The 11168-nt window shown below is 45.0% G+C and overlaps 1 pseudogene and 3 gene segments (V, D, J or C); all 4 read left to right on the top strand.

Annotated features, from left to right (window-relative positions):
* Positions 1–7478, top strand: part of LOC108540629 (actin-related protein 2 pseudogene) — a 10519-nt pseudogene extending 3041 nt beyond the window's left edge.
* Positions 1–11168, top strand: part of LOC108540637 (Ig lambda chain V-III region LOI-like) — a 286101-nt gene that overhangs the window by 169809 nt on the left and 105124 nt on the right.
* Positions 1–11168, top strand: part of LOC108540636 (Ig lambda chain V-I region BL2-like) — a 574188-nt gene that overhangs the window by 477256 nt on the left and 85764 nt on the right.
* LOC108540638 (Ig lambda chain V-I region BL2-like) overlaps positions 1–11168 on the top strand; it is a 132269-nt gene that overhangs the window by 41020 nt on the left and 80081 nt on the right.

The raw sequence follows: 11168 nt of genomic DNA, 5'->3' as shown, positions 1-11168 counted from the left end.
TTTTTTTTGAGACGGAGTCTTGCTCTGCCGCCCAGGCTGGAGTGCAGTGGCCGGCTCTCAGCTCACTGCAAGCTCCGCCTCCCGGGTTCACGCCATTCTCCTGTCTCAGCCTCCCGAGTAGCTGGGACTACAGGCGCCCGCCTCGTCGCCCGGCTAGTTTTTTTTTGTATTTTTTAGTAGAGACGGGGTTTCACCGTGTTAGCCAGGATGGTCTCCATCTCCTGACCTTGTGATCCGCCCGTCTCGGCCTCCCAAAGTGCTGGGATTACAGGCTTGAGCCACCGCGCCCGGCCCTCAGTTTTCAAGATTTTAAAATGTAGTGTTACTTATGAAAAGCATTTTGGTTAAGGTGGTGTGTGTATTTTGTATACACCTCAAGTTAATGGCATTGATTTATGTTCTAAAGAAAAGCAAATTACACAAATACTAATAATATTCTTTGTTATAACCATAATGGGATAAGTATTGGCATTGGTGTTCAGTGCCATTTTATACTTTTCTCCCCATGTTCTCTATATTGTACTAACCAACCTCCCAAATCATTGAGCTGCTTGTTAAAAAAAAAAAAAAAGGAAAAGGAAAAACCATGACATTGTGTATCGATTTTTTGTTGTTGACCAAAATCACACACATGGAAACATGTAATTCGACAGAGTGGGATAGCGATCAAATTCTCGGCTTAGTATTACTAATGGATAGGATTGTACAACGAGCAACTATCAGATTATTCCTTTCAGTATTTTGTATGGCATCTAAATTAGTGAATAAATTATTAATCCATTAATCATGGAATCAAATTATGATTAAAATTATTAAATGAATGCTCAGCGTTAATTGAAAACTGTTGAGTGAAACATGTCTACCCAGAAAAGTAACATTCTGCAAATACTATTAACTTAGCTGTATTATTTTTAAGTATTAAATTATATGTCAAGCAGTTACAGTGAATTTCAGGGTAAAAGTAAGGCATGTTTCTGAGCAACATGGATAATACTTTAATTTGCAAATTTCTCTTTTATTTTGGTATTTGGAATTATAGTGTGAAATTCTTTATTTCTAAATGTTGTTGTATCTTCTATTATATAAATGCATTGTTTGGCAATTACAAAATGCAAGTGTTTCTCAAATGAATGTAAGAATTTGGCTTAAAAATTGATTGATACTTCTTAGATTGTAACATGACCCAGAACACCCTTTATGTTTACTTAGGGTATTTTTCTTCAGTACCTGAAACTCAAAGGTATTCCTGTCACAGCTGGAAACAAGCTTATCCTAAATGTGTTAAAACATATTCTTGGGTACTCTATTTGTGTATCTTTCGTGCCTTGAAAATCTGAAGGCTAATCCAAACTCACGTTTTAGCATATTTGAGGGGAAAAAAAAAAACTACTTTTAATAGCAGCCTTTTAAGTTTCATGAAGATTTTGGTGAGGAATAATAGTATATACTTAAGTATTGACAAAACTTTGAAAGTTTTTTTCTATAAAATGGGAAATATTCAATATCTAAACCCAGGTCAGGCAGGGAGATCAGTATTTTTAATATTGTATGTTTTATATTTATAATGTTCAAAATGCAAGCGTAACATTTAATCTTTGTCCACATGGTTTTACAAAAGTAAATCTTAAATTACCAAGCTTTTCTCATGTGTTCTCACACTTTCTCAAATCACTGTGAAGAATTACTTGTTATCTATTAAAAATCCCCTACACTCAAGTCTGTATTATGGTTTCACCAGACAAATATTCTGTGATGTAGCCCAGCAAATCCACACCTTTTGTCCTTTTTATTTTTTAATTTGGATAATCATGTGCTTAGTCCCTTGGATTGCTGCCACATCAGTTTAACACGATATCAGCACATTCCCATGTCATCAAGGTGTTGGCTCAGATTTATTCTTAATTGGATGTTTGAAGCATGCACTACCTTGTTACAGTTGGTTTAATGTAGTGGGTTATTGACATGACACCATGAGAAGATGTGGAATTTTATGCCACATTTATAAAACATGATTTTGTTTTCTGCCCTTCAAGGTAAGCACGAAAAATAAGGTAGTATCTGTGTACTTGTACATAAATCCAAAATTACAGTTGGGAAAAAATAAATTTATATGTGGAAATGTCAAAAAAAAATTACTTTGGGTCAAGAAAGAAGGTTAGTTGATTATTATGACTTTGGATAAGTTAACAAATTGGTCAAATCTTAGATTCAATTTTGGGCTAACAATAGTTCTGTTTTAAGGTTTCTATGAGGACTAAAGTGAGAGAACTTACTAAAAATAAATTACGTTCCATATATGTTTATTATGTCATTATCTCCTGACTCCCTTTTTAGGGTTTATGAATCAAGTCTCATGGAAGTTTAAATCACTTGTCAAACATAACTTACTTCAGAATCAACAAGGACTTAGGCTTTTTATTCTAAAAACTGCTCTGTAAAATGTGGAATAAATGATCAGTGCCATTATCCAGTCCGATTTGTTTATTTTACATCAAAGAAATGTGAGTCATGGAAGGCTTACTGTATCAGCCCATGGCCAGGCCATTAGGTTTTGAGTAGGTCAGAAATTGTGATGATGCCTACTTTAGTATTTTGAGATGTATTGATATTGTGAGTACAAAAATGATGATTTGGTAACAGCGTAAGTATGGTAATCTGGCAAAATACATTATATTTTGAAACAGGAATATTACTGATTCTCAGTTTTTGTTTTGTTTTAATCTATGAGAAGTATTGCATCTCACATTCGCCATGTTTAAAAATGTATGCGTATATACTCAAACATTTATTTTTTCTCCTCCGAATAGCATCAGGTCATCTAACACAGGTGCTGTTCAGAGGAGAAAAAAATAAATGAGTGAGTGAATATTTTTACAGGATTAATATTTCAATATAATTTCTGAAATTAAAACAGTGTTAAATAGTTTAAATCATGCTTTCCACAAGGATTAACTTATATGATTACATTTCAAAGCAAATAAGCAAAACAAGATGAAAACTGTTTATTCTTGCAGTATATGATTGATCAATCTAAGTGCTGGATGCATTTTCTAGCATTCATTAACCTTACCCTCTTATAAAAATTCCTATGGGATGAACTGATCATTTGGAGCCTGTTACTTGCGCAAAAGCGACACTTCTTGCCCTGTTAGAAGAACTAGACATGCAGTTATGTGAGAAGTAAAATAATCCGTCTTTACAGAAAATGTATTCTGAGAAGAAATAGTGTTTTAAATTAAAAGTAAATTAGTGAAGTATTCACTAGCTGCATTTCAATGCTTTATATAAACAATAAATAAATTAGAATTATTTTTGTTTGTAATACAAATTTCCAAATAATCATGTGAGAAGATTTACATAAAGCATCTTAAATAGACCAACAATTGTAAAGTGGTATGAGAAGTATTTTACAATATATATTTACTAGTCAAAATATTGTCTTATAACTTATTAAACATAATTTGATACAATAGAGCAAATTTAGAGGAAAGAACTTTATTCATATGAGTTCTCAAAGGAATTTTATAAGAATCATTGGGGATATTTTGAAATTTTAAAAAATTATTAATGTGTTAAAATACTCATAAAATGAAATTTATCATCTTAGCAATGTTTAAGCGCAGCATTCAGTAGTGTTAAGCATATTAATATCATTGTGCACTGTCTCCAGAACTCTTTTCATCTTGCAAAACAAACTCAGCTCATTATACAACTTGTTCATTTCCTTCCCACCCTCAGCTCCTGCCAATCACCCTTCTTTCCGTCTCTTAACTTTAGGCACCTCATATAAGTGGATTATACAGTATGTGTCTTTTTGTGACTGGTTTAACATAGCATAATATGTATTTTATGTTGTTGCATGTGTCAGAATTTTTGTCCTTTGTGAGGCTGAATAACATGCCATTGTATATCTATACTATGTTTTGTTTCTCCATTCATCCATTGCTGGTTACTTAGTTGCTTCTACTTTCCCACCATTGTGAACACTATTGGTATTAACATGGAGGTACAAATATGCTGACACTCTGCTTTCAACACTTCTGGATAGATTCCCAGAAGTAGAACTGCTAGATCATCATATATGTTGGTTCTATATTTAGTTTTTGGAGAAACTGCCATTTTTTCTTTTTTTTTTTTTTCAAGATGGAGTCTTGCTCTTGTTGCCCAGGCTGGAGTGCAATGGAAGTCACGATCTCAGCTCACCACAATCTCTGCCTCCCCGGTTCAAGCGATTCTCCTGCCTCAGCCTCCCAAGTAGCTGGGACTATAGGCACCTGCCACCACGCCCAGCTAATTTTGTTTTTTTAGTAAAGACGGTTTCTCCATGCTGGTCAAGCTGGTCTCGAACTCCTGACCTCGGGTGATCTGCCAACCTCGGCTTCCCAAAGTGGTAGGATTACAGGCGTGAACCATCATGCCCAGCCACCATCTTTTCTTTATAAATTACCCAGCCTCCGGTATTCCTCTCTAGCAATGCAGCAAATTAATACTGATACCAGCCCCACCATTCTTCTTCAGGACTGTCCTGGGCAGGACCTGTGGTCACCTCTGCAGGCCTCTGTCATTGGCACCTGCACAGTGGGTCCTGGATCGACATCACTCACTCCGTTTAGTTTCCCCTGTTGGAAGGAAAGGCACCAAGGGCATGCCCCACTCTCGACTCAGGATCATCCAGATAACTGGCCTCCAGGCTGCTTCCTCTGGGCTGGTCTCCAGTCCCCTGGGGCCCTGCTGTGCCCCCAGGCTTCTCTGAGATCAGATGGTTTTCACTTCTCTGGCCTGAGTCAGGGGCTGGTGGGTGGGGGCAGTGACTCTTTACTGGGTTCATTTGTTTAAGTGCAGGGTATCCCTCCAAAAGGAAGGGCAACAAAGATGGGCACACAGCAAAGCTATGGGCATGACTGCCACAGGCCAGTGTCCCTGGATGCCTTGTCTTGGGCAGGCCGGGGCTGAGGCAGGCAGCCTGACAGGCCAGGATGACTGAGGCCCTCCCTCTGAGCTTGTGTCCCAAGGGATACAGTGAGCACAGACCCCCCTAGAACGGGGCCTGGCCCACCAGAAGCCCAGCCCTGGCCCCTGCTACCCGCTTGTCCTTTCTCAGCCCGTAGCTCCAGCCAGATCCCCAGAGATGAGCGACCCTGATGACCAGCAAGGCCAGCCCAGCCCTCCTGCATCTTCCTTCTCTTGCCCCGTGCAGCCTGGAGAAGGAGTGTGGTGTGAGGGGTAGCCATGAACAACAGTCAGCTCCCCTGGGCCAAAGCCCCAGAAACGCTGCTCCAGGGCCCAGGCAGTTAGTTCCAGGGGCACAGCCCTCAGCACAGAAGGGCCCAGGCTGTGGATGTGGCCTGCAGCGGAGGGTGGAGGCCTGGGAAGGGCTTGGTGACCCAGGGGATGTGTGGAGGCCTGTTCAGAGCCAGCCGGTGACCACCTGCTTCCCGATGCAGCCCTCAGGCCTTGCTCTGCAATGGGTTCAGCTGCCCTGTGTTAGCCTTCCGGGCCCCAGCCCAGGTGGGAGGATCCTGGCACACCTGCTGGCCGCAGGCTGCCCTTCCTCCTCCTCAGGCAGAGGAGATGCCCACTATGCACTGTGCAGCCAGGAGCCTGGGTGAGCTGAGCCCCCACCTGCTGCCCCAGGGGGACCCTGCCACATCTCTCTTAGCCTAACTTAGCTGTGCATTAAGCTCCCACCTACCCTGCATTGGGCTCACTGGGGCCCTCTTGTGGCTGCTCACGGCCTTGGCCCCACAGGTGGGTCCCTGATTTCCACACCCGCCTGCGTTTGTCCTCAGTGGACTTTTGTTCTCTGCGTCACCTTCTTGGGTGGCACCCACCCCTTGCTGTGCTGAGCTGCTTCTAAACCCCACAGTGGGCTGGGTGCAGTGACTCACACCTGTAATCCCAGCACTTTGGGAGGCTGAGGTGGGCGGATCACCTGAGGTCAGGAGTTCAAGACCAGCCTAGCCATCATAGTGAAACCCCATGTCTACTAAAAATACAAAAAATTAGCCGGTTGTGGTGGCGGTCACCTGTAATCCGTAATTCCAGCTACTCAGGAGGCTGAGGCAGGATCACTTGAACCTGGGAGGCGGAGGTTGCAGTGAGCCAAGATTGCGCCACTGCACTCCAGCCTGGGTGAGAGAGCGAGACCCCGTATCAAAAAAAAAAAAAAAAAAACAACAACTATTACTAAACCCCATGGGGGAAGATTGCCTGTTTTCATTTACAGGGTGTTCCTGTTTCATGTGAGGAGCATCGCAGGACGCATCTGTTCTGACATGAAGGGCCCCAGGTCACTGGAGGCAAGAAGAGGGATCTTGGGAGGCCGCCTGGGACAGAGGACGAAAGACAGTGACAGCGGTGACAATGACAGCAGTGATGACAGCTCACACCTGCTGTGTGCTGGGCACCGTTGTGGGCACTTTATACAAACCAGTGAAGAGAGTGGCTGTCAGCGTGAGAAGAGCTCTGGGGACATGGGAATGTCTCACAATGGGGCTCCTTCCTCCACCTCCCCAGAAAGCCTTTGGTAGACCCCATAGCCTCAGGTACTTTCGGGTGAGTTTGCGTGGGAGTGGAGTGTGAGGCATGCAGGCCTGAGAGCAGGGGGCAAAGCCTGCCCCTTTGGGGTCAGTTCACCCTCACAGGAACACTGGGACAGTCTTGGGATCCCCCATCACATGGAGGGAATGACCAGGGGCCCCCAGAGCTGAAGCACAGTCCCCAGGCCAGGGCCGCAGCCTGACACGGGCCCTCTGGGGGTGCTGCTCCACCTGCCATGGCCCTCCCCAGCCCACCTTGCTTTCCAAGTCCCACCTAAAGCCCCAGATCCCTCGGGTCTCCTACATCCCCAGTCCCCTTAAAGTCCCAAAGACTTCACAAGGTCCTTTAGGCGTCTGGAGATTCCCCAAGGCTCCCCAGGCCCCCAAGACCCAAAAGATCCTCCAGAGACCCCTTCAGGGCCTTCCCAGGCCCGTCAAAGATCCCCATGGGCCCCCCAGGCCCTTTAGGCCATCCTAAGGTCTCTTAGGCACTCTAAATTCTCAAGACTCCTCAAGGCTCTATGTGGCCCCCAAGATCTCCAGGCGTCCCTGCATCCTCAAATCTCCAGCAGACACCATCAGCTGCTGCCTCTTCTGGGATGTCCAGGCTGAAGTCCTTAGAGGTGAATCCACCTGTTGAGCTCCTTGCTTCCTGCTACCAGCTATTGGTTCTGTACTGACCTATGTTGTGGTGTCTTGGGGTCACATGGTGCCAAATGTGGCTGCCTACAGCACCACCATAGGAGAGACGGAAGTGAGTTCTGCAGCACCCCAGAGCTGGCCTGCAGTCAGGGAGGTCTCTCCAGAAGTGCCCTCGAAGCTGCCTGCCAACCTGGGTGTCCCCAGCATGGGCCCCTTTAAGCCTGCCCTAGGAGAACAGTTCGTGCAACACAGAGGGCTGAGGCTGGGTCTGAATCTTTTTTTTTTTTTTTTTTTTTGTGAGACAGTCTCACCCTGTCGTCTAGGCTGGAGTGCAGTGGCGCAATCTCACTTCACCGCCTCCTGGGTTCAAGCATTTCTCCTGCCTCAGCCTCCCTAGTAGCTGGAATTACAGGCATGTGCTACCACACCTGGCTAAGTTTTGTATTTTTAGTAGAGATGGGGTTTCTCCATGTTGGCCAGGCTGGTGTAAACTCCTGACCTCAGGTGATCTGCCCGCCTTGGCCTCCCAAAGTGCTGGGATTACAGGCATGAGCCACCGCTCTGGGCTGGGTCTGAATCTTTAACAGCTCCCGTCCGCTCCTGGAGACCTTTCCAGACCCAACCCTTGCTCACCAGCCGGGGGAACCAGCAGCACCTACCTCACCCCTACATGCCCCTCCTGGGGGTTGGGGTCTCTGCCAGGAATACCAGTGCCAGGACTCGTCTCTCGTCCTCTCTTCCCCTTTCCCTCATCTGGAGGCCTAGGCCAGTCATCCAGCGAGCTTCCACCTAGCTCGTCTGCACACGAAAACTGACCCCATCAAGCTGCGCTCCCTGAAACACACCCACAAACCACAAACTCAGCCTCCCCTTTGCCCACAGGATGTCCATGGGCAAAACTGTCACCAGGAGAAGGGAGGAGGGGCCCAAACTGGCTCTGTCTCTGTGGAGAAAGAGCCTGCCTGGGGCTGAACCCTGGTTGTGTGGCGTCAGGTGTGAGTCCCTTCCCCTTCCTGGGCCCCAGTCCCCTCACTGCACACCTAGGGTGATGATGTGTCATGGCCCAGGGTTAAGAGGGACTTCCTTGGCTTGACTTCTGGCTCTGCTGCACACTAGCTGTGTGACTCTGAACAAGTAGCCCTAGCCTCTTTGTGCCCAAGTTTCCTTGTATGTTAATAGGGATTAAACAGAACATACCACCAAGATCGTTAAGTCAGTAAGTTTATCTTTACAAAGGTTTTTATTTTATTTTATATATGTTTTTAGACAGTCTCACCTGTCACCCAGGCTGAAGTAGTGCAGCGCAATCTCAGCTCACTGCAACCTCTGTCTTCCGGATTCAAGTGAGTCTCATGCCTTAGCCTACTGAGGCATGTGTAGCTGGGATTACAGGTACCTGCCACCACACCCAGGTAATTTTGTATAGTTTTGGTAGAGACGGGGTTTCACCATGTTGGCCAAGCTGATCTTGAACTCTCCTGACCTTAAGTCGCCCGCATGCCTCGGCCTTCCAAAGTGCTGGGATTACAGGTGTGAGCCACTGCGCCTGTCCAGGATTATTTGTTTTATTCTTGCTGATTTGAATTCCTTGTAGATGCTGAGTATTAGTCCTTTGTCAAATGCATAGTTTACAAACATTTTCTCCCGTTCTGTAAGTTGTGTGTTTACTTTCATGATTATTTCTGCTATGTAGAAGCTTTCTAGTTTAATTAGGTCCTGATTTTTTTTGTTTTTGTTGCATTTTTTTTTTTGGAGCCTTCATCATAAATTCTTAGCCTAGGCCAATGTCAGTAAGAGTTTTTCCTAGGGTTCCTTCTAGAATGTTTGTGAGTTCAGTACTTAGATTTAAGTCTTCAACCCATCATGAGTTAATTTTTGTATATGGTGAGAAATAGGGATCCAGTTTCATTCTTCTACATGTGGCTATCCAATTTTCCCACCATCATTTATTGAATGGGATGTCATTTCCCCAGTTCTTGTTTTTGTATACTTTGTGGAAGATCAGTTGACTGTAAGTATTTTGCTCTATTTCTGGATTCTCTATTCTATTCTGTTGGTCTGTGTATCTCCCTTGATATCAGTATTTGATACCAGTGTATACTGCTTTGATACTGTCTTGATTACTGTAGCCTTATAGTGTAATTTGAGGTTGGGTAATGTGATGCCTCCAGATTTGTTTTTTGCTTAGGGTTGCTTTGGCTTTGGCTATTTGGGTTCTTCTTTGATACCATATGAATTTTAAGATTTTTTTTTTTAATTCTGTGAAGAATGATGTTGTTGTTGTTTTTGAGATGGAGTTTTGCTCTTGTTGTCCAGGCTGGAGTGCAATGGCACGATCACAGCTCACTGCAACCTCCGCCTCCTGGGTTCAAGTGGTTCTCCTGCCTCAGCCTCCCGAGTAGCTGTGATTACAGGCATGTGCCACCACACCCAACTAATTTTGTATTTTTAATAGGGACAGGGTTTATCCATGTTGGTCAGGCTGGTTTCAAACTCCCGACCTCGGGTGATGCACCCGCCTAGGCCTCCCAGAGTGCTGGGATTACAGGCGTGAGCCACTGTGCCCAGTTGATACTGGTATTTTGATTGGAATTGCAGTGACTCTGTAGATTGCTTTGGACAGTATGGTCACTTTCACAATATTGATTGTTCTAATCCATGAACATGGGATATATATTCATGTGTGGTTGTCATCTGTGATTTCTTTCAGCATTGTTTTATAGTTCTCTTTGTAGAGATCTCTCACCTCCTTGGTTAGGTATATTCCTAAACATTTTATTTTTTGTGTATAGGTACTGTAAAAGGGATTGAGTTTGAACTCCTGACCTCAGGTGATCCATCCACCTCGACCTCTCAAAACACTGGGATTACAGGCATGGGCCAACCTGGTAAAACTCCATCTCTACTAAAAATACAAAAACAAACTGGGCATGGTGGCAGGCGCCTGTAATCCCAGCTACTCGGGAGGCTCAGGCAGGAGAATCACTTGAACCAGGAGGCGGAGGTTGTAGTGAGTCGAGATCATGCCATTGCACTCTAACCTAGGTGACAGAGTGAGACTCCATCTCAAAGAAAAAGGGGATGATTGAGTTGTTTTGATTCTCAGCTTGATCATTGTTGGTGTATACCAGTGCTACTGATTTGTATGCATTGGTTTTGTGACTTGAGACTACTGAACTTATTTATCAAAGCTAGGAGTCTTTTGGGAGAATCTTTAGTGTTTTCTAGGTATAAGATCATATCATTGGCAAACAGAGACAGCTCCTCTTTTCCAATTTTGATGCCCCTTATTTCTTTCCTTGGCCTGATTTTTCTGGCTAGGACTTACCCTATCAGATGTTCTTGTCTTTCAGAGATGAACCAAAGGAAAATACAGCATACCTACAAGTAACCACATTCCATTTCAGCCTGGGGTTCTGGGTTCAAAGGGTTGTTAGAGGCAGGATGGAACATTATGCCTTGGGCGGTCAGAGAAGGCTTCTTGGAGGAGAGGGCATTTAAGCTGGACATGGGAGCCTGGGCTGGTAGTGACACAGGCACAGGGCACAGAGACCCGTGCAGTCCCCTGATCAGCTGATCTGCAAGAGACTGAATGTGGGTGGGTGCCAAGTCAGCTGGCATCAAGGAGCTGAAACTTTATTGCAGAGCTGAAAGCATACTCTTAAGCCTACTAGATTTGTGCCCTGCCCATTGCACTTGCCTGGTGACACAACCTAGGTGTGGTCATGGCACTGGCCGTGCTGGGGGCCAGGGAGGGACAGGATGGGTAGTGACCTCCTGACACAGCTCTTCTCACATACTTCAGTGGATTCTGAGGTTGGAGGTCCTCACACCTACGTGGCTCATGAAACAAGACCCTTGGGAAGCTGGCCTACCCTGCCCTTACGCAGTGCTTCTGAGTTGTCTCCTCTTTAGGCCTTCTGCTCCTGCCAAGCCCTGAGGCTCTCAGAAGCCACTGCTGAGAGCTGACCTGGGAGCCCAGAGTCT

This window comes from Rhinopithecus bieti, unplaced genomic scaffold, assembly GCF_001698545.2.
Source record: "Rhinopithecus bieti isolate Rb0 unplaced genomic scaffold, ASM169854v2 scaffold_19723, whole genome shotgun sequence".
NCBI lineage: Eukaryota > Metazoa > Chordata > Mammalia > Primates > Cercopithecidae > Rhinopithecus > Rhinopithecus bieti.
The sequence above is the reverse complement of the archived record's forward strand: the minus strand, read 5'-3'. Positions and strand labels throughout refer to the sequence as shown.